Source organism: Dama dama, chromosome 6 (genome assembly GCF_033118175.1).
Source record: "Dama dama isolate Ldn47 chromosome 6, ASM3311817v1, whole genome shotgun sequence".
Lineage (NCBI taxonomy): Eukaryota > Metazoa > Chordata > Mammalia > Artiodactyla > Cervidae > Dama > Dama dama.
Genome location: NC_083686.1, coordinates 5,979,019 through 5,999,177, shown reverse-complemented (window position 1 = coordinate 5,999,177; position 20,159 = coordinate 5,979,019).

Genomic DNA, 20,159 nt, shown 5'->3' with positions numbered 1-20,159 from the left:
GGACAGACTAAGAGGGGTATTTATTTGACAAGTGGAGAAGTCATGGAAAGGTATGGAAGGACAATTATCTGTTTAATGACCAATGGTTATTTCCCTCCATTTACTAATGTGTTACAGAATTTCTTTTTGAATAAATTTAGCTCAGATGATAAAGTGTCTGTCTGCAATGTGGAAGACCCGGGTTTGATCCCTGGTTTGGGAAGAAGCCCTGGAGAAGGAAATGGCAGCCTACTCCAGTACTCTTGCCTGGAAAATTCCATGAATGGAGGAGCCTGGTAGGCTACAGTCCATGGGGTCGCAAAGAGTCAGACATGACAGAGTGACTTCACTTTCACTTTTCAACTTATTTGAACAAATAATTTCTTTTTAGTTTAGGTTCCTTAAAAGCAGAACCTGAGCCAAAGACTTGCCTATAGGGTATTCATCCTGAAAGTAATTCCAGGGAGAGAAATTGGGGAGTAGATAGGAAAGGAAATACCATAGTGAATTGTCGAATTGGCCAGTTCTGTAGTGGACTGGTATTCTGTCTCACCAATTATCCATCAGCTTTCTTCCCCTATTGGTCAAATATGATCTCCTGGTCTTAATCCTCCTTTGCTGCTAGGTTCCCTATTACAGATTGCATGAGTTCCCCAAAGGAGTGATGGGCGATGCCAGAAAAACTCCAGGCTAGGAAACAAGAAGTGTGCGATGTAGGTGGAGGCCAGGGGCTCTGTGATTCCTCGGAAGAGCTAGTCAAAGTCCACTACTTGGAACTTTCGCAGCAGTAGCTATTGTGAAATGTAGGCCCAGGAAGATTCCTGTGAATCATAAGAAATGTTCCATAGAATGTATGTAAAATAAACACACTTTGAAAATAAAAGTAGGGACTTTCAGTTTCAGCTGGAACATATGAAGAACTCATAAGCTATTACTCCCATCCTTCATCCTTATAAGAAAACACTGGATAAACTGAGAATCAGTGACTTCTCACTGACCCATCAGAGAAGTAATATTGGATCATCAGAGAAGGCTGGATTCAGAGATGTGTGAATTCAGAGCAAATTGCCATCTCCAAGAGTAGAGAGAGAGAGATTTCCTTACCTTGAGTTAGAGTCATCAACTGGTAGGGGCATTTAAATGTCATTTCAACAAATTTCCAGATATGGAGTGTGGATGAGTGTGACAATGAAAAGCTGCTGGGGCTCATCAGTCTTAGACTTCCCCCAACCCAAACTTTCATGAGCTTTAGCCTCAGGAATCACATCAGGTTCTCATGGTGGGAATCAGAGAAAAATCTCCTTGTAGCTCTGGCAGCCATTGTGAAATAAGCTCAGAGCTTTCTTTATGACAAAGCCCTATTCCCTTAGGGAAGGACTTTCCTAGAGCCTTGTTCCAGGAGGAAGAAGAGGATTCTTCCCTACTCCTGCCTCCCTGTCCTACTTAAGGGAAGAAAATTCAATTTAATAAGTGAACAGGCCTTCAAGGTGATTGATTGGGAATGCTATAGCCATGGATGGGGTGGGGAGCAGAGAGAAAACAGCTATTCTTTTGAGGAAACAATATGAAGGTCACAGTGCCAAGATCCAGGCTCATTGAAAGGCTGATAGTTAATCAGAAGGTTGTAGGATGCCTTCTCTTTCTCTCTGTCTCTGACATCTTACCATCACACTAACAGTGTGGGGGATTACAGTGAAAAGAACTGCAAGATACAAGCTCTCTCTGGGGAAGACTACACAGAAAAGCCCAGAGTCAAAAAAGGAGACAGAATGAGTAACACTAGAGGAATTTGAAAACTTAGGCATCAGCAGCTACAGGAGACATTAAATACAGCCTTTCTACTAGGCAGACTAGCACATATTATTACACTAATGGCCTATTTGCACTAGTCCCTATTATCTGATACCACATGTGTCACCTTCAGCAAAAAGTTACAAGGTATGCCAGATCAAGAAAAAAGTACACTCTGTAGAGATGAGAAACCCATCAGAACCAGATTCATATATGACATGGATGTTGGAATTATCCAACAGGGAATTTAAAATAATTGTGTTGCTGTTTAGTTGCTAAGTCATGTCCAACTCTTTTGTGACCCCCATGGACTGTAGCCCACAAGAGTCCTCTGTCCATGGGGTTTCTTGGGCAAAAACACTGGAGTGGGTTGCCATTTCCTACTCCAGGGGATCTTCTGGACCCAGGGATTGAACTCACATATCCTGCATTAGCAGGTGGGTTCTTTACTAAGCCATCTGGGAAGCAAATAATTATAAGTAATATGCTAAAGGAAAAAGTAGACAACATAGAGGAACAGATGGGTAATATAAGCAGAGACATGGAGTTTCTAAGAAAGAATCCGAAGGAGGTGCTAGAGGAAAAAAAACTTACAGTGACAATGAAGAATGCTTTTGATGGGCTTATTAGTCGACTAGACATGACCAAGGAAAGAATCAATGAACTTGAAGATAGGACAATAAAAACTCCACAAGATGAAATGCAAAAAAAGTATCAAACAACAGCGGGACAATATCAAAAGGTGTAACATCTGTGTAAAGGAAAGTATCAAAAAAAGAACAGAGCAGAAGAAATATTTGATGTAATAATGGCCAAGAACCATAGATCCAGGAAGTCCAGAGTACACCAAGAAAGATAAATACCAAAACTTCAACACCTACGTGCATCATAGTCAAACTGCAGAAAACCATAGACATAGAGGAAATACTGAAAAAAGTCGGAAAAAGCACCTTATCTATAGGAGTAATAATGATAGATTATATCAGACTTCTCATCAGAAACTGGGCAGGAAAGAAGGGAGCAGAGTGAAATATTTAAAGTGTTTAAAGAAATATCTACCAATAGAAAATTCTAAATGCAACAAAATTATCTTCCAAAAGTAAAGGAGGGATAAAGACTTTCTCAGACAAACAAAATCTGAGAAATTCATCAGCAGCAGATAGGTATGTCTGTGTGCTAAATTGCTTCAATTCTGTCCGATTCTTTGTGAGCCTATAGACTGTGGCCCACCAGGCTTTTCTGTCCATGGGATTCTCCAGGCAAGAACACTGGAGTGGGTTGCCATGCCCTCCTCCAGGGGATCTTCCTGACCCAGGGATCAAACCTGTGTCCCTTTCATCTCCTGCATTGACAGGCTGGTTCTTTACCACTAGAGCTACCTGGGAAGCCCAACAGATATGCAAGAAATGTTAAAAGGAAGAAGGAAAATGGTCTTCAGGAAAAAGGAAGATGATATAGGTCAGAAATGTGGCAGAGTGACAGAGAAGGAATAAATAAAGGTAAAGCAAAGTCTTTTGTTTTTCTTATTCTTAATCTGGTAACTGTCTGCTTAAAGTAATAGTAGGAACAATGTATTGGGAGATGACAGCATGTGGATAAGTGAAATAAATGACATCAGTGTCATAAAGGATGATTGGGAGAAATTGATAACACTTTGCTAAGAGATAGCTATACTACTCATGAGGTGGTATAGTGTTTCGTGAAAGTGGATTTAGATGAATTGTAAAGGTATATCACAAACTCTGGCAACCACTAAGAGAGCGGATCAAATGAAATCATACTTAAATTGAATCTCATACCTAAATGTAAAATGCAAAACCATAAAACTCCTCATAGATCACACAGAAGGAAATCTAGGTGAACTTGAATTTGATGATGACTTTTTAGATACCTTATCAAAAGCAAATTCGTGAAAAAACTGGATAACTTGGAATTGATTAAAATGAAAAACTTTTCTTCTGTGAAAGACACTTACTGACATGGCTCCTCTTATCTTCATCCACTGACTATTGTTTTGCCCACTGGTCAAAATGGGCCTAAAATGGACCTAATCCTTCCCCCTGAGTCAGACATTGAGCCAATTAGAGCCTTTCCTTATCCTGCCTGACTCTCGACAAGTAGGGGAGGATCAGACTCCCTGAGAGGGCTGACTTCAGGCATGTGAGATAAACATGCTGTGGTTTCTCAAAGCCCTCACGTAAGAGCCTGTGAGCCGTGCACTATTCGGTACCTAGTCTGGTGAGGGCCACGGGGCTGCATGTGTTTGAGAAGAACGGAGGACTTTAAAGGCGTTTTGTTAGCAAGTGTGTTCGCCTGAGGGTCTGCATGGTCTGATTCTCCCCAAACCCCTCTAGAAGCTCTGTTTCCTGATGATCAGTGGTGAAATCCCCAGAACAGAATGGGTTGTGTGAAATTTTAGATTTTATGCAAGTTCACAGTTAGAACCCACGCACAATTACTGTTAAGCTTTTGATTTTGTCCCAGTGAAAGCCCCTCGGATCAGACCTTTCAGAATGAAGGAATAAAACCCTCTTCTGAACTTCTAGTCTCCGTTGGCTATTCCACGACAGAATAGTCTTCATACTGCCAGCGCATTTACAATGTAAACGGTTTCTTTTCAAGGTTAAGGTTTAAGAGCCCAAGGCCACTATTGAAACAGCAGGGGCAGAGCGGGAACAATGCTGCTGGCATTCTAAAAATAAGAAGCTTTATTTTCAAACTGCAGGATGGGGTTTAAAAGACAGAGTCTCAACAATTTACTCTTTTTGTGACCGCCACTTGTAGCCCTTTTCTGTCAATTCGGCTTAGAGAAAGAGTCTGGTCCCATACATTTGTTGCTCAGTTGGTAAGTCACGTCCGACTCTTTGTGACCCCACGGACTGTAGCACGCCAGGCTTCCCTGTCCTTCACTATCTCCCGGAGCCTGCTCAAATTCATGTCCACTGAGTCAGTGATGTTATCTAACCATCTCATCCTCTGCCGCCCTCTCCTCCTTTTGCCCTCAATCTTGCCAGCATCACGGTCTTTTCCAATGAGTCGCTTCTTTGCCTCAGGTGCCAAAGTATTGGAGTTTCAGCTTCAACATCAGTCCTTCCAATGAAAGAGCAGTAATTTCTGAGAATCACATAAGATGAACTCTCTGGGATACATATCCCCAAACTTCCCCTCCTTTTAGGGCTCAGGTGATGAACTATTAGATTCGTGGTGGCTGAATCTTAGGCAGGATCATGCCTCTGTCAACTACAAACTGGCACCTGCCATCCACCTCTGCAAGGATTGAATCATGAGCCGTGGCAGCCGCTGACCCTCAACACTCCCTGAAGGAGTTCTGGGTGAAGAGCAGGAAAGGGGCGCTCTGTACTTTCGGAGAAGCTGGCAGGGCAAGTCTTCAGATAGTTAGATAAGTTCAGGAGAAGGTTTTATGAGCCCAATTCTTGCATCTTCTCCTACCTAGAAAAGCACTAAAATCACTAACAGTGACGTCTGCCCCTCGTGACTAGCAGCAAGTTTTTGACAAAGTGTGTGTGCCTGACTGCATGTAAACCCTTCACTAACATCATGTATAACACTGACCTTCCCCCTGCCTCTTTAGACCAGTTCCTTAGAGCTATCTGAGATGCTCTCTCCTGGGTTTGTAGTCCTAACTTTGCCCCCAAATAACACCTAACTCACAAGTCTCATATTGCACTTTTTTTTTTCACCTCCATCAGCTATATCAGCAGGGAGAAAATTCTGAAAGGGAATCAAAACTGCAGCAATTGATGAACTGAGCATTGAGGCTTTAGGGAAGAGCTTTCCTTTGCCATTCTAGAGGGTAAGACACGCACAGGAGACAGGCTGGGGTTCTTGGTGCTTTTCATTCCTTCCTTCTTCCCAAACCTTCTCCCCAGTGGGCAGGAGAGAGTGTCCTTTAGCTGAAGAAGGCATCCCAAGTATTCCATGGGAGGGTGCACTATTAGCACCTGGAAAATTTATTTGTCCTGAAGATGCTTTTCTTGTTAGGAGTCATCTTGGCCCTCTCTGAAAGGCATTGTTGCCTTAACCATGTCGGACTTGGGAGGCATGAATCTGGGGCTTGGGGGAATGAGTTTCTTGGAGGAGGGGAGGCAGACAGAGGTTAGAGAATCTGGAAGAGTCTAGGAGTGAAGCACACTGTTCCATGAGTATTTGTGGTGTGAGCGTGCATGGACTGGAAACTGACCCGATAGGAAGAGGAAGCACCTGCCATAGACTCTCGGTTGGCTGGCGGTCAGTAATCAGGGAGACTGCGTGCTTTCTGTAATGGACTGAACTAGCAGACCCACCCAGACTGTGCTGGGCATCACAGAACACTTTCACAGATTTTTATTATATATAGAAAATGAAGAAAACACTTTTGTATAGCTATATATATATATATGTATGTGTGTGAAAAAGTGTGAAAGTGTTAGTCGCTCAATTGTGTCCAACTTTATATAATACTGTGGACAATGACAGCATATTAAAAAGCAGAGACATCACTTTTGCCAACAAAGTTCCATCTAGTCAAGGCTGTGGTTTTTCCAGTAGTCATGTATGGATGTGAGAGTCGGACTATAAAGAAAGCTGAGTGCAGAAGAATTGATGCTTTTGAACTGTGGTGTTGGAGAAGACTCTTGAGAGTTCCTTGGACTTCAAGGAGATCCAACCAGTCCATCCTAAAGGAAACTAGTCCTGACTATTCATTGAAAGGACTGATGCTGAAGCTGAAGCTGCAATACTTTGGCCACTTGATGTGAAGAACTGACTCATTGGAAAAGACCCTGATGCTGGGAAAGATTGAAGGCGGGAGGAGAAGGGGACAACAGAGGATGAGATGGTTGGATGGCATCACCGACTCAATGGACATGGGTTTGAGCAAGCTCTGGGAGGTGGTGATGGACAGGGAGGCCTGGCGTGCTGCATGGGGTTGCAAAGAGTTGGAGATGACTGAGCGACTGAACTGAAACTGAAAGTGTGGAGAAAGAATGCCACCTGTCATTTCAGTAATCAAAGGGTGTTCTGGCCATAAACCCACTTTCTGATGCAGCGCCCGCCTCCCCCCAACCACCCCCCCCCCCCCCCCGCCCCTTGCTGAGCCCTGAGGGGAATTCAGCAGGGAGGGAAGCAAGATATAGGTCCAAGATAGTGTTGACTGATGCACCAACTAAAAGTTGAGGACTGTGTTTTATTTGGCAGACTTTCTGCGGATGTCAAACTTGGGAGGTAGCCTCTCAGATCTCTCTGAGGGGCTGCTCCAAAGAGGTAAGGGAGGAGCCAGGATACATAGGAGTTTTTGCAACAAAGACCAGGCCGTCAGAACATCGAAAGATTATTGCTAATTAAAGAGAACCAGATAATCTCAAGGAATTTAGCACTTTCATATGTATGGGAAGATGCAAATCATTCCTTTGATAAGCACCGTAGCTATCTGCGGCCAGCATGCTCTTTTCTCGTCCCAAGTCCCCGCAGGGCTCACCGGGTGCACCTTTGGGGGTGGCTGCAGGGGCTGAGGGCTTGGTGGGGCAGCCCATCTGTTTCCACCCTGAGTTCCCTTTGGGGTTCATTGTGGGCTGGAGGACAGGGCAGCTCTAATAGTCTGATGACTGCAAATCCTTTGTTTACCGATACGGCAGGTAACATGCTTCATTCACAATAGTCAAGATATATTACATATTAAAGGAATGATTTCAATGAGCCCACATGTTTTTATCTTCTCATACATAGAAAGGGCTTGCCTCATGGCTCAGACAGTGAAGAGTTCACCTGCAATGCAGGAGAGACCCAGATTCGATCCTTGGGTCAGGAAGATCCCCTGAAGAAGGGAATGGAAACTCACTCCAGTATGCTGGCCTGGAGAATTCCATGGACAGAGGAGCCTGGTGGTCTCTAGTCCATGGGGGTCTCGAAGTGTCAGGAACGACTGAGTGACTAACACTATACCACATAGATAGAAAAGCCCTAAAATCATTAACTTGAGATGTCTGGTTTTTTGTGATTAGTAGCAATTTATTGGTGTTTGACTACAAGTTGTTTTTTTTTTCCAGCAAAAGCTCCTATTTTATAGGAGCTGGCCCCTCTATTACCTCTTAGGAACAGTACTTCAGAGCAACCTGAGAGGCTGCCTTCCTGGGTTATAGTCCTCAGTACAGTTACCGAATAAAGCATAATTCTCAATGTTTAGGCTGTGCATTTTTTTCAGTCGACAATATATTTTATATTATATATTATTCATTTATATATTTACCTTTTATAAAATATTTATATTATATATTTAATGTTTATATATTACATACACTATATATTATATGTGTGTGCCTGCTAAGTCACTTCTGTCATGTCCAACTCTTCATGACCCCATGGACTGTAGCCCTCCAGGCTCCCCCGTCCCTGGGATTCTCCAGGCAAGAACGCTGGAGTGGGTTGCCATTTCCTTCTCCAACGCATGAAAGTGAAAAGTGAAAGTGAAGTCGCTTAGTTGTGTCCGACTCATAGCGACCCCATAGACTGCAGCCTACCAGGCTCCTCTGTCCATGGGATTCTCCAGGCAAGAATTCCACTAGCACCACCTAGGAAGCCCCTATATATTATAGAGTTACATGTTAAATTATATATGTGCCAAGCTCAGTCTTTTCAGTCAGGTCCGACTCTTTGTGACGCTATGGACTGTAGCCCATTAGGCTCCTGTCCGTGGGATTTTTCAGGCAAGAATACTGGAGTGGGTTGCCATTTCCTCCTCCAGGGGAACTTTCCGACCCAGGGATGGAACCCGCATCTCTTGTGTCTATCGCATTGGAAGGCGGATTCCTTACCACCGCACCACCTGCGAACCCTCTACAAGTTTTATCTTAATAAATTAAAGACAGGGAGCAGCTATTTTCTTTGCTCTTTCACAGTTCTGTGTTCTTAGAAACTTTGCTGTGCTTAGCAAAGTATACAGTCAATCAGCAAATATTTCTTGCATTCACTTGCTACATGACACGCTATGATGCCAGAAAATCTCTTGTCACAACCTCATTGAACTTAAAAGCACCCAGGAACGCCCTTCATAGATAGATTTTCCAATGATTAAATATGAGTCTAAGCCAGGGCTTAGTGTAAGTATTGGGTTTATCTAAACCATCTATTGTTCTTAAACGGTGTCAGAAAGTTGTCACTTTGACTTTTCATTTTTCAAATCAGCTCCCACAGGGGTTTGTTCACCTCTCTGGAAATTGGCTCCTGAAATGTAAGCCTCTGGTGGCAGCTTTCTAAAGTCACATGGTCAAAGTATTATAGCAAAAATCGTAGGCACACATGTCTAAGATAAAATCTCAGTATCTTTTGCTAAGCTCTCTTTAAAAAAAAAAATCCAAATGAGTTCTCTTTAGTAAAAGGGAAAAGCATGTTCAAATTTCAAGCAAACCTTATAAAGTTAATATTTCAGAACAAATCATGTCTTTTTAAAAAATATTTATTTATTTTGAATTGATTGATGTTTGGTTTACAATATTGGTTTGATTTCTGTCATACGTCAACAAGAATTAACCATAGGTGTACATATGTCCCCTCCCTCTTTATTCCCCCTCCCACCCCCTACTTATTCCCACCTCTCTAGGATATTACAGAGCCCCAGTTTGGGTTCCTTGATTCTTCCAGCACATTCCCACATGGTAGTGTAAATGTATCCATGCTTTATTTCCTCGCCTTTGCTGTAGAGGGGACCATCTTCCATCATCTCTGCATCTCCTGTGCTTTGAAGAGCGTGTAACTCCTATTACACACCTGGAGATAGTTGTTGAAATCAACTAATTAACTATCAAACATATGAACTATTTTACACAATGTCTAATACCCAAACCTAGTCACGATATCAGCATCGAGGGCAACAGACATTTGGAAGCTTTTAAGTTTAGCAGGGAACTTTGGCATATGTTTAAGCTCCATTCCTTACTTCCTTCTTCATTATCAAAGCACATCATTATTTACCAACGCTCCCACTTAAACAAAGAAAGTATTACCTATTGGATTAGTTGAAATCTTCATGAGAAATGTACCTGTGTGCCATCGTTTTGATGGATTTGACCTATAATGTGATCATATAAGAAAACATCTCAGCAGGGGCTCTCTGAAGAAACAGGAAAGAGCTCAGGAGGTGAGGAACAGAAAAGGAAGTCAGCGGGGTGCAGAGAGAGGGTGCTGTGGTTAATAAAAAAAAGGGAGAAAAGATTTTCATCTAAAATGAGAAAAGAGAGGATGGGGAAAAACAGCTGCATTTATACAAGATCCTATGATTTGCTTCCATTTATGGGCATAATGGGAAAAAATAGCTTGAACATCGGGGTTAAAATTGGGTTTTGAATTGAAAAGAAATTCACCTGGATAGAATGGCAAATCTGAACTGAGACATAAGATACCCTTGAAACGGTGTTAGAAATGTGAGGAAAATGGCCATACTTTAGGATGCTGACCCAGAGGAGTCGCCCAGGGTATATATTCATTTAAACTTCACTGGTTTCCAGCCTATTACAGTTCACAGAGACCTCGGAATTGGTGAACAGCTGAGCTGGCATGCTGTGCCAGCTTGGGGAAGAGGATCCTGGTGCTTCTGAGCTGGTATTTCTCAATCCCAGTTATGCAGCTGGATCTGTGTAAACCGAAGCCCCGATCTGCCTTCACCACCATGCTGTCACTCAGCCTGTCTTTATGAGTCAGCACGTGTTACCACAATTCCCCGTCTATCCCACGTAGACACCTAGGCGTCATCACGCCTACTTTTCTCTCACCTTCCTTTTCCAGTCCGTCAGCAAGGGCTGCCAATTTCATGTCCTAAATGTGTCCCTAACCTGGTTGCTTCTCTCTTCCACTTCCAGACCGCGAGTCCCACTCCCCAACATAATTTTGCATCCTAATTCATCTCTCTGCCTCCCCTCATGCCTTTCTCATACCCAGTCTTCTACCAGCAGCCCGAAGGAGCTCTTAACACCCAAGCCAGATCTTCAGTGGCCTGAGAACCAAGCTTCTTTCCTGGGCCTGACTAGCCCTACATGCCTTCCACATCAAACCCTTTTTTTCTATTCTCTTGCTCATCCAACACCCTGAGACCACTGTCTCCGCTCTCCCCTGGATCTCCACTGAAAGGAAGAGAGAGGAATACAAGAGAAGAAAGGAGAAGTGGGAGAGGAGAAAACAGGAGACCTAGCAACATGCTGGCCGAGCACCTGGAGGAGGGGCAAGTGATGCAACAGGATAGAGGAAGCAGGGTCTGGGGCCTGCAGAGAGGGAGAAGGGTACAGAGAAAGCCTGTGCTTACCCCGCAGAACCCAAGACAATCTGGGGACTTGGAAATGCCGTGAACTGCTGAAGGCCGGAGGAGACATCAAGGCTAAAAACATGAGAATTGATTGAAAGTCTGATGCAGAACAGTAAGATCCCAGACCCCCCGAGCCTCACCTCTCGCGGCCAGGAAACAGCCCTTCTTCCCTTCTCCATGGGAATGGAGGTTAAGTCTCAGGCCTTGGGGATGCCAGTCAGAGGGGAGGGGAGTGAAATGGAGGAGGGAGGCATCCGGATGGATAAAGGCGTTTAATGAAAGTCTACAGACTGGAGAGGGAGACACTACAGCCTGCCCCGGGCCCCTGCTCCCTGACTTGCTTCCAGATCTTTGCTAGTCAGGAGTGTTCCACCTGCCATCACCAGCACACACAAACCACAAGACTCTTCCTTCAGTTCAGTTCAGTTGCTCAGTCGTGTCTGACTCTTTGCAACCGCATGGACCGCAGCACGCCAGACCTCCCTGTTTATCACCAACTCCTGGAGTTTACCCAATCTCATGTCCAATGAGTTGGTGATGCCATCCAACCATCTCATCCTCTCTCGTCCCCATCTCCTCCTGCTCCCAATCCCTCCCAGCATCAGGGTCTTTTTCAATGAGTCAGCTCTTCGCATCATGCGGCCAAAGTATTGGAGTTTCAGCTTTAGCATCAGTCCTACCAATGAACACCCAGGACTGATCTCCTTTAAGAAGGACTGGTTGGATCTCCTTGCAGTCCAAGGGACTCTCAAGAGTCTTCTCCAACACCACAGTTCAAAGGCATCAGTTCTTCAGCGCTCAGCTTTCTTTATAGTCCAACTCGCACATCCATACATGATCACTGGAAAAACCATAGCCTTGATGAGATGGACCTTTGTTGACAAAGTAATGTCTCTGCTTTTTAATATGCTGTCTAGGTTGGTCATAGCTTTCCTTTCAAGCAGTAAGTGACACTTCTTTGGAGAAATGGAATTGCTCAGGGAAAATGGCTGTAGATATTGACACTCTGACCATGCTGAGTCTCTCCAGTCAAAGACATAGTTTTCCTCTAACCCACCTGAGTGAGACTTGGCAGCATGGAGCTTCCACTCATGTCCTCACGCCTCATTCTGTGAAAAATGCCAAGAGGAAAGACGATAAAAACAGAGAATAAGAACCTCAGAAGAAACAAAGACAGCAAAAGGGCATTTAGAAATTTCATTACTGGTATCTTTAGGAATACAAAGCAAGATATTGAATCCACAAAACAGAACAGGATGACATACGAAGGAGCAATGTGAATAAATAACACTTCAATTTTAACAATATAATAATAGAAGTGAAAAATTAAATGGAAAGCTTGGTGGAAATGTCAAGAAAATCTTTAAAAAACTGGAGCTAGAATCAAAGATATGAACATTAAGATAGAAGAGATAAGAAAAATTAGAGAACCAATCTTGAGAATCAAATATCCAGCTAATGGGGTTTCCAGAAAGAGTGAAGAAAATAAAAATTGGAAGGAAATTATCAAAGAATAGTAGAGAAGTTTCTCAGAATAAAAAGACACCACTCATGAGATTGAGGATGCCCTCACATCCCCATCAAAATGAATAACAAAGATCCACATGAAGCACATCATTAAGAAATTTTAGATAATTAGTGAGAATAAGAAGAATCAAGGTTTTTTAGGTGAAAACTAAGTTTTTAGGAATTAGAAAATGCAACAGTGACACAAGATGCTAGAAGACATAAAAATGCCTTCAAAATGCCGAAAGAAGATTATTTTCAACAAATAATTCACTATTAAGGTATCTTAATGGTCAATTCTAAAGGAAACCAACCCTGAATATTCATTGGAAGGACTGATGCTGAAGCTGAAGCTCCAATACTTTGGCCACCAGATGTGAAGAGCCAACTCATTGGAAAAAACCCTGATGCTGGGAAAGATTGAAGGCAGGAGGAGAAGGGGTCAACAGAGGATCAGATGGTTGGATGGCATCACCAACTCAATGGACATGAGTTTGAGCAAACTCCAAGAGATGGTGAAGGACAGGCAAGCCTGGTGTGCTGCAGTCCATGGGGTCCCAAAGAGTCAGACATGACTTAGCAACTGAACAGCAAGATATCTTTCAGTCAAGCCTAAGTGTAAACCAAGGTTATTTTCAGACCAGAAAGGATTACACATTTTTATCTCCCACACATCCATTCTTATGAAGCTATTGGAAGATAAATATATTTTAGCAAGAAATGGAGTAAACCAAGAAATAGGAAAGCATGAGGGTCAGGGAATAGGGAACCCAGCAGAGAGGCAGAGAAGCTCCAGGTCACAGGAATCTTGGAGGGTCATCCAGTTTATCCCAAGTTTCCAGCCACAGCTGAGGGAATGGGAAACCAGGTGGATCCCAGGAGACTCTAGAAGCGGAGGAGACCGAGCTGGGAGTCCCGGGAGACCCAGGCATTTGAAGATCTCAGGATAGAGACCAGAGGGGAACACACCACTCGCAGAGAACCTGAAGAGTTGCAGTGGTTCTCCCTTGAATACACAGTTGTGTAGCAACCAGTGCGTGCCTGCCAGGAAACTGTTCAAGACCAGGGAAGGAACCACCCAAAAGGGTTAGAGGGAAGTGTCCAGAGCTTACCCAGAAATAGGAATAGTGCCCTCTCCCATCTGCCAACCCAGAAAGCCTCATAATTCATGAAGCACTTGTGAATAACAGTTCAGCCTCAATGATGGTGAAAAACTAACCCTATCTGTCACCCTGTCAAAAACTCTGAGGTCTGCAAAGAAGCAAGAAACAATGACCCCAAATTAGGAGAGGTGTCAATTCATTGAAACTGACCCAGAAATAACACAGATGTTTAGACTAACATACAAAGCATTAAAAGTTGCTACCTCTGTAGAGCATTTCTTTAAAAAGCCAGAGAAGACCAAACATGGTGAGTGGAGCCATAGAAGAGATTTTCAAAAGGCCCAAATCAAAATTCTAGAGGTGAATAGTATAATGTCTGAGATGAAACACAGTGGGTAGGACTAACAGCAGATTAGACATTACATTAACCATATTCAAGATTACCTTGATTATGTAATAGCTGCAAGATAATTTTAAAATCCTAGAGGAAGCAGTTCTCCTATCTTCATCCTCATTTATAATCAACACTGGACTTTCCTATTGACAGTACCTTGAGTTAATTACAAAATAAGTTGGCATTGATGTTAAACCTGGCAGGTCCTTCATCAAAATAGACTCTTTTCAGGTCATAAGGATAAATGGCTTGCTCATTAGCTTGTCATGAATAAATCCCTTTTTTCAAATATATGCATGCCATGTTTTTAACATTTCGTGCTACAGACAACAGAGTTTTAGTGGGAAGGGCTAGGATGTGAAAGCCTGCCTTTTAATCATATTCCCCAAGTATTTGTTGAACATGTCCTGTGTTCGCAGGTGTTGTGAGAGGTCCTGGGGACCCAGTGGTGAATAAGACATGGTACCCATTCTCAGGATGCTCCAAATCTGATGTCAGGAGACAGACCAAAAAGCTTGCTATTTCAACATAGTATGCTAAGACCAGGATGGGAAAGTAAAGGTGATGATGGAAGTACATAGGAGCATATCTATTCAGGTTTGGAAGCCAGAGAAGACTTGCTGGAGGAAATGAGGTCTCCTCTGGGATCTGAAAGATGAACAGGAATTTACCCAGTGAACAAGAAGTTGATTCCTGGAAGAGGGGCTGACAGAGGCTCAGAATCAAGGGAAGACAGGCATCTTTGGGAAACTGCAAGGAACTCAGGGTGGTTAGAGAGTTTGAGGACCAAGTTTGGTGACAGATATGCCTGGAGAGGTTCAGTGTACATACTGTCCTGAGGGGAAGGGAAGGATGGAAGGAATTTAGAATGTGACCACATGTACTTTTAAAAATGCTGACTCAGGGGACTTCCCTGGTGGTCCACTGGTTAAGACTCTGTTTCCAGTGCTGGGGGAATGGGTTCGATCCCTGATCAGGGAACTAGATCCCACATGCCACGACTAAGACTTGGTGCAGCCAAATCGATAAATAGTTTTTAAAAAGAAGTAGGTGAACCTAATCCATTTAAAAGTAAAATGTTGACTCAGGATGTAGTGATAGACTTAAAGAAAGGGCAAGGAGAAGCCCTCTGCCTATGTGCAGATCACCCCCCTGCTCACCTCCTCAGACACCTTGCTCTATGCCTACTTTCATTATCACCTCTTTCTGCATCTTCCCATCTCCTCTGGTTCCCTCCCATCAGCACCAAAGCATCTCCCAGCCTCAGCCATCTTGGTACACGCTCGCCTGATGCCTTTTGCCTGCCAGCTCTCTCTCTCTATGTTAGAGTTTGCCTGAAGACCTGGCCACCTTAGCCTTCACCACTTCTGACTTCCCCATTGACCCCTTAGCTTTCCAAACCACTAGTGTCTTTCATGGGCTAAACACAATGGATTTCTTTTTAGCCTTTATATTGCTTTTCATACTGCAGCCCTTAACATGATTGAAATCTCTGGACACTTTCTTGAAATTCTTCTCTCCCTTTGCTATTCCTTCTAGTCCCTTTCTGCCCACTCCTTTTCCTTTGTTAAAACATAAAAAAAATTATATTATCTAGGGATTTGTGTTCAGGCCATTTGCTCCACTATTTAAAGGATTTAAAACAATATTTGACTTTCCACTATTTATACAAGGAATGCATAAATATATTTGTTTAAAACCATTCATCATTTACAGATAAAGTCAAAGTTCTCCTTAAATACCAGGGAACTTGATTATCCTTTGATGAGATACATTCCTGATTTTCATTCCTCGGCCTTTAAAAAAATTATTTATTTGGCTGCACTGGGTCTTAGTTGCGGCAGGTGGTATCTTTAGCTGCGGCATGTGGAAGCTAGTTCCCTGATCAGAAGTTGAATCCAGGCCTCCTGCGTTGGGAGGACTGGATCTTAGTCGCTGGACCACCAGGGAAGGCCCTGGTTCTCAGCCTTTACATACACCATTTATACCCCAAGAAAATTTCTACTCTGGCATGTTTTGATCATCCTTGTAAATACAGATTTATTTCATTATTTGATTTATGTTTTTTTAAGACTGCAGATTAAACCAGAATCTTCTTTGATAACCATCTGCAATCCTGAGCCCCTTCCCTCAGCCCAGAGGTCACTGTTGTTTTGGTTTGGTAAAATGATTCTGGATTTTTACTTATAAGCCCACAGTTGTACAGTTTAGCTTTATGGCACTTTTAACAATCTTAAGTAAGTATACTTTTGCAGCTTGTTTTTATAAATTAGCAATATGTCTGGAAAATCTTTCCTTGTTAGCACTAATGGGTCAACCACATTCTCTTAATATACAAATTACCACAAACATGGTGGTTTAACACAGCACACATTTACAGTATTAACCTACAGTTCTACATGTTGGAAGTCCAAACTGGGTATCCCTGGGCTAACATCAAGGTCCTGGCAGGGCTGCCTTCCTTCTGGGGATAGCAGGGGAGCCTCTCTTTTCTCACCTTTCCACCTCCTAGAGGCTGCCCAAGCTCCTTGGCATGTGGCCTCTTCTCCATCTTCAAAGCTATCAGGGGAGCATCTTCAAATCTCTCACTGACTCTAACATTCTGTTTCTCTCTCACTCTAAGGACCCTTGTGATTCCATTGGGTCCAGGTATACAATCCAGGATAACCTGTCATTTTAAGATCTTTAATCCCATCATCTGAGGAGTCCTTTTTGGTGAGAGGTAATATATTCCTAGGTCCCAGGGACCAGGACGTGGATAGGTCTGGGGGGTGGTTTTGCTGCTACCACAAGTTCCATATAGTCTGGAGCTGTTTTCTTCTTCTATATTTATATGCTCTCCAAGTGACCCTCTTCATTTTCAGGAAGTGTTAGTCTTTCAGTCATGTCTGAATCTTTGTGATGCCAAGGACTGTACCCCACCAGGCTCCTCTGTCCATGGAATTCTCCAAGCAAGAATACTGGAGTTGGGTTGTCATTCTGTTCTCCAGGGGATCTTCCTGACCCAGGAATCAAACCCAGGTCTCCTGTATTGTAGGTGGACTCTTTACTGTCTGAACCACCAGGGAATTCTTGTGAATGATTTCCATTCACACTTCCATCTCCAACCTGAGCTGCATTTATTGAACGACTGGACATCTCCTGTTTGATGTCCCACAAGCCCTGGAACCCGAGCGGCTTCTCACTTTTGGGTCTTTGCACACGTTGCTATCTTGGCTTGAACAACCTTGTGTCCTTTCCTCAAGTAACACATCTTCTTTGTCTTTCAAGACTCAGGCATGTGTACCCTTCTTCAGGAAACTTTTTTGGGATTACTATTCATATATTCTAGAACCACTCCTCTTGTTTGTTCATTCTGCATTGTAAGTGCCTGTGTTTACATGCCAGCTTTCAGGGCTTAAGTGCTTCTTGTAACCCTAGTGCTTGGACTGAGTCTGGTACCCAGTGGTCACTCAACAAATATTTGTTGAATCTGTAAGGTCAGTTAATGTTTGTTGAATACATAAGGTTGGAAAACAGAGTCTTTTTTAAAATTAATTTTTATTGGATATATAGGCACTTTACGATGTTGTGTTAGTTTCTACTGCACAGCTAAGTGAATCAGCTGTATGCACACATATATTCCCTCTTTCTTGAATTTGCTTCCCATTTAGATCACCACAGAACACTAAATAGGCTTCTCTGAGCTCTGCAGTAGTTTCTCATTAGTCATCTATTTTATGCATAGTATCAGTAGTGTGTCTATGTCTATCTCAATCTCCCAGTTCATCCCAGTCCTCTTTTCCCCTCTTGGTTTCCACACATTTGTTGTCTATTTCTGTTTCACAAATAAAATCATCTACATCATTTTTATAGGTTCCACATATATATGCTAATAGATGATATTTGTTTTTCTCCCCCTGACTTATATCACTCTGTTTGACAGTCTCTAGATCCATCCATGTCTCTACAAATGACTCAAGCTTGTTCCTTTTTTATGGCTGTGTAGTATTCCTTTGTATATATGTACCACATTTTCTTTATCCATTCTTCTGTTGGTAGAAAGAACAGTCTTGACAGCCAGCATTTATTTTGAATCTGCTCTCAAAATGCAGCTGCCTGTAGATTTCCAACCCAGGAATGACTGACATTTCCCTGATGAAGCAGTTTAGGAAGAAGGGATTACAAGTTTGACATCATGCCAGCTTTCTGGGATGCAAGCTTGATTCTGCAGTTCCTTTGGTCTAATGCAAATTCAGGAAAGGATAATGGACTTGCAAGACATGAGCCTAGTGACAGTGAGGAACAGCTCACCTCTCATCCCACAAGGTAAAGGAGACATGGAGGGTCCTGTGCTCTTAGCAGGCACAGCTGCAAAGAGAGAGGCATCTGACAGGGGCTCAGGGTCTGCGCTGTTCCTTGCTGGCTCATCTGTCCCTGCCCATCTCTTTGCAAATAGTCCTTTTATTATCCTCTCAGTAACTTATCCAACTTGAATATGCTCTCTACTTCCTGTCAACATGGACAGTGATCACATGTAATCTGTAACCAGGTCCTCAAAATTTAGTATCAAGCTTGCACACTAGCACTCCATTTATGTGTAAGGGATGAGTATTAAATACTCTGTGATAAAATATTGCAATAGTTGTTCCCTTTTATAATGTCATGGGGAATGTTATTTTGGAATTATGGAATGTTATAACTGGACCTGATCTTAGATATTTTCCAGCTACAACCCATCATTTTTACTTGTTTAACAAATTTTTTCAAAGAAAAATATGTTTTAATCACAGGTCCTAAAATTTTGTACATGCTTATTTGACTTTAAAGGACTAATATTCTATTTACTGACCACTCTCACATATTAGTCTATAATGACCTTTCCAAGGCAACACTTTATTACTGTGGTTCAATGTGCAATATATACACACACATATATATTCTAATATATATATATAATCTAAGAGGAAGTTTCCTGTGTGTTGTGCCAATGCTGAGAGTATGAAATAGTGGTTTGAAGAAAGACTGGTGTCATACAAGCTTGGGTTTGAATCCTAGAGTCGCCAATAGTGGCTTGGTAACTTGGGCATAGTCAGTTTCTGTCAACTGCAAAAATGAAGACAATATTAATTATGTCACTGGTTGGTTGAGAAGATGACATGGGTTGATGCATCTGAATTCCCTGGCCTAGAATGTGGCCCTTGGCACTTGCTAACAGCCATTACTATCAACAAGAAGTTCTGGTCCTGGGTGTTTGTTCTACTCCGTTTGGCCAACCAAACTGAGGTGAAAGGGAAAGAGTTCAGTGGATATAAAGGGCTTGATGTGGCCTGGTGTCTGCTGAGAACATCCTCACTGTTAGCCTGTGTTTAGAGGTGAGGAGCTCTTGCAGTCGATTCTCAGGCTTGTTCTTTTCCAGACTCTGGTTTGACGTCTGTGGCTTTTCCTCTTTCCTTTTTCTATGTGTTTTTGTAAGTGAAATTCTTCAGTCAAATCCATCTCACAGAGGACCAGCAAAAGGAAGGGAAAAAAATGTACTTCAAGGGAGCTTGACATTTGTTCCCTGCACCTTCTTTCCTAATCCCAGGTCTCTTGGGAAGATTCTAGCATAAAGAATCTGCCTGCAATGCAGGAGACACAGGAGACTTGCGTTTGATCGGTGGGTCAGGAAGATCCCCTAGAGGAGGAAATGGCAACCCTCTCCAGTATTTTGCCAGGAAAATCCTATGGACAGAGGAGCCTGGTGGGATATGGTCCATGGGATTGTGAAGAGTCAGGCAGAACTGAAACGACTGAACATATGTATTATTCTTATGCTCCCGAGGTAGGCACTTCAATGAAAAAAACACCTGATTTAGAGATGCCTCCAACAAGCTCTTACTTTAGAGTTTGTGGGTCTGCAGACCTAATCCAGCAAAGCTCCTGATACAGCAAACATTTCCTGAAGTCCTATTTCCTTCCCAAGTATTTCGGAGCTTGCAAACTCAGATATAATGAATGGAGCCATTAGAGTGAACAATCACTCAACAGCATAAGTTATTTTAATGGGCCCATCACTTGAAACTAAACTTCCACCATCTGTTCTACCCTTTAACTGCAAATGCAAAAAGAACACCAT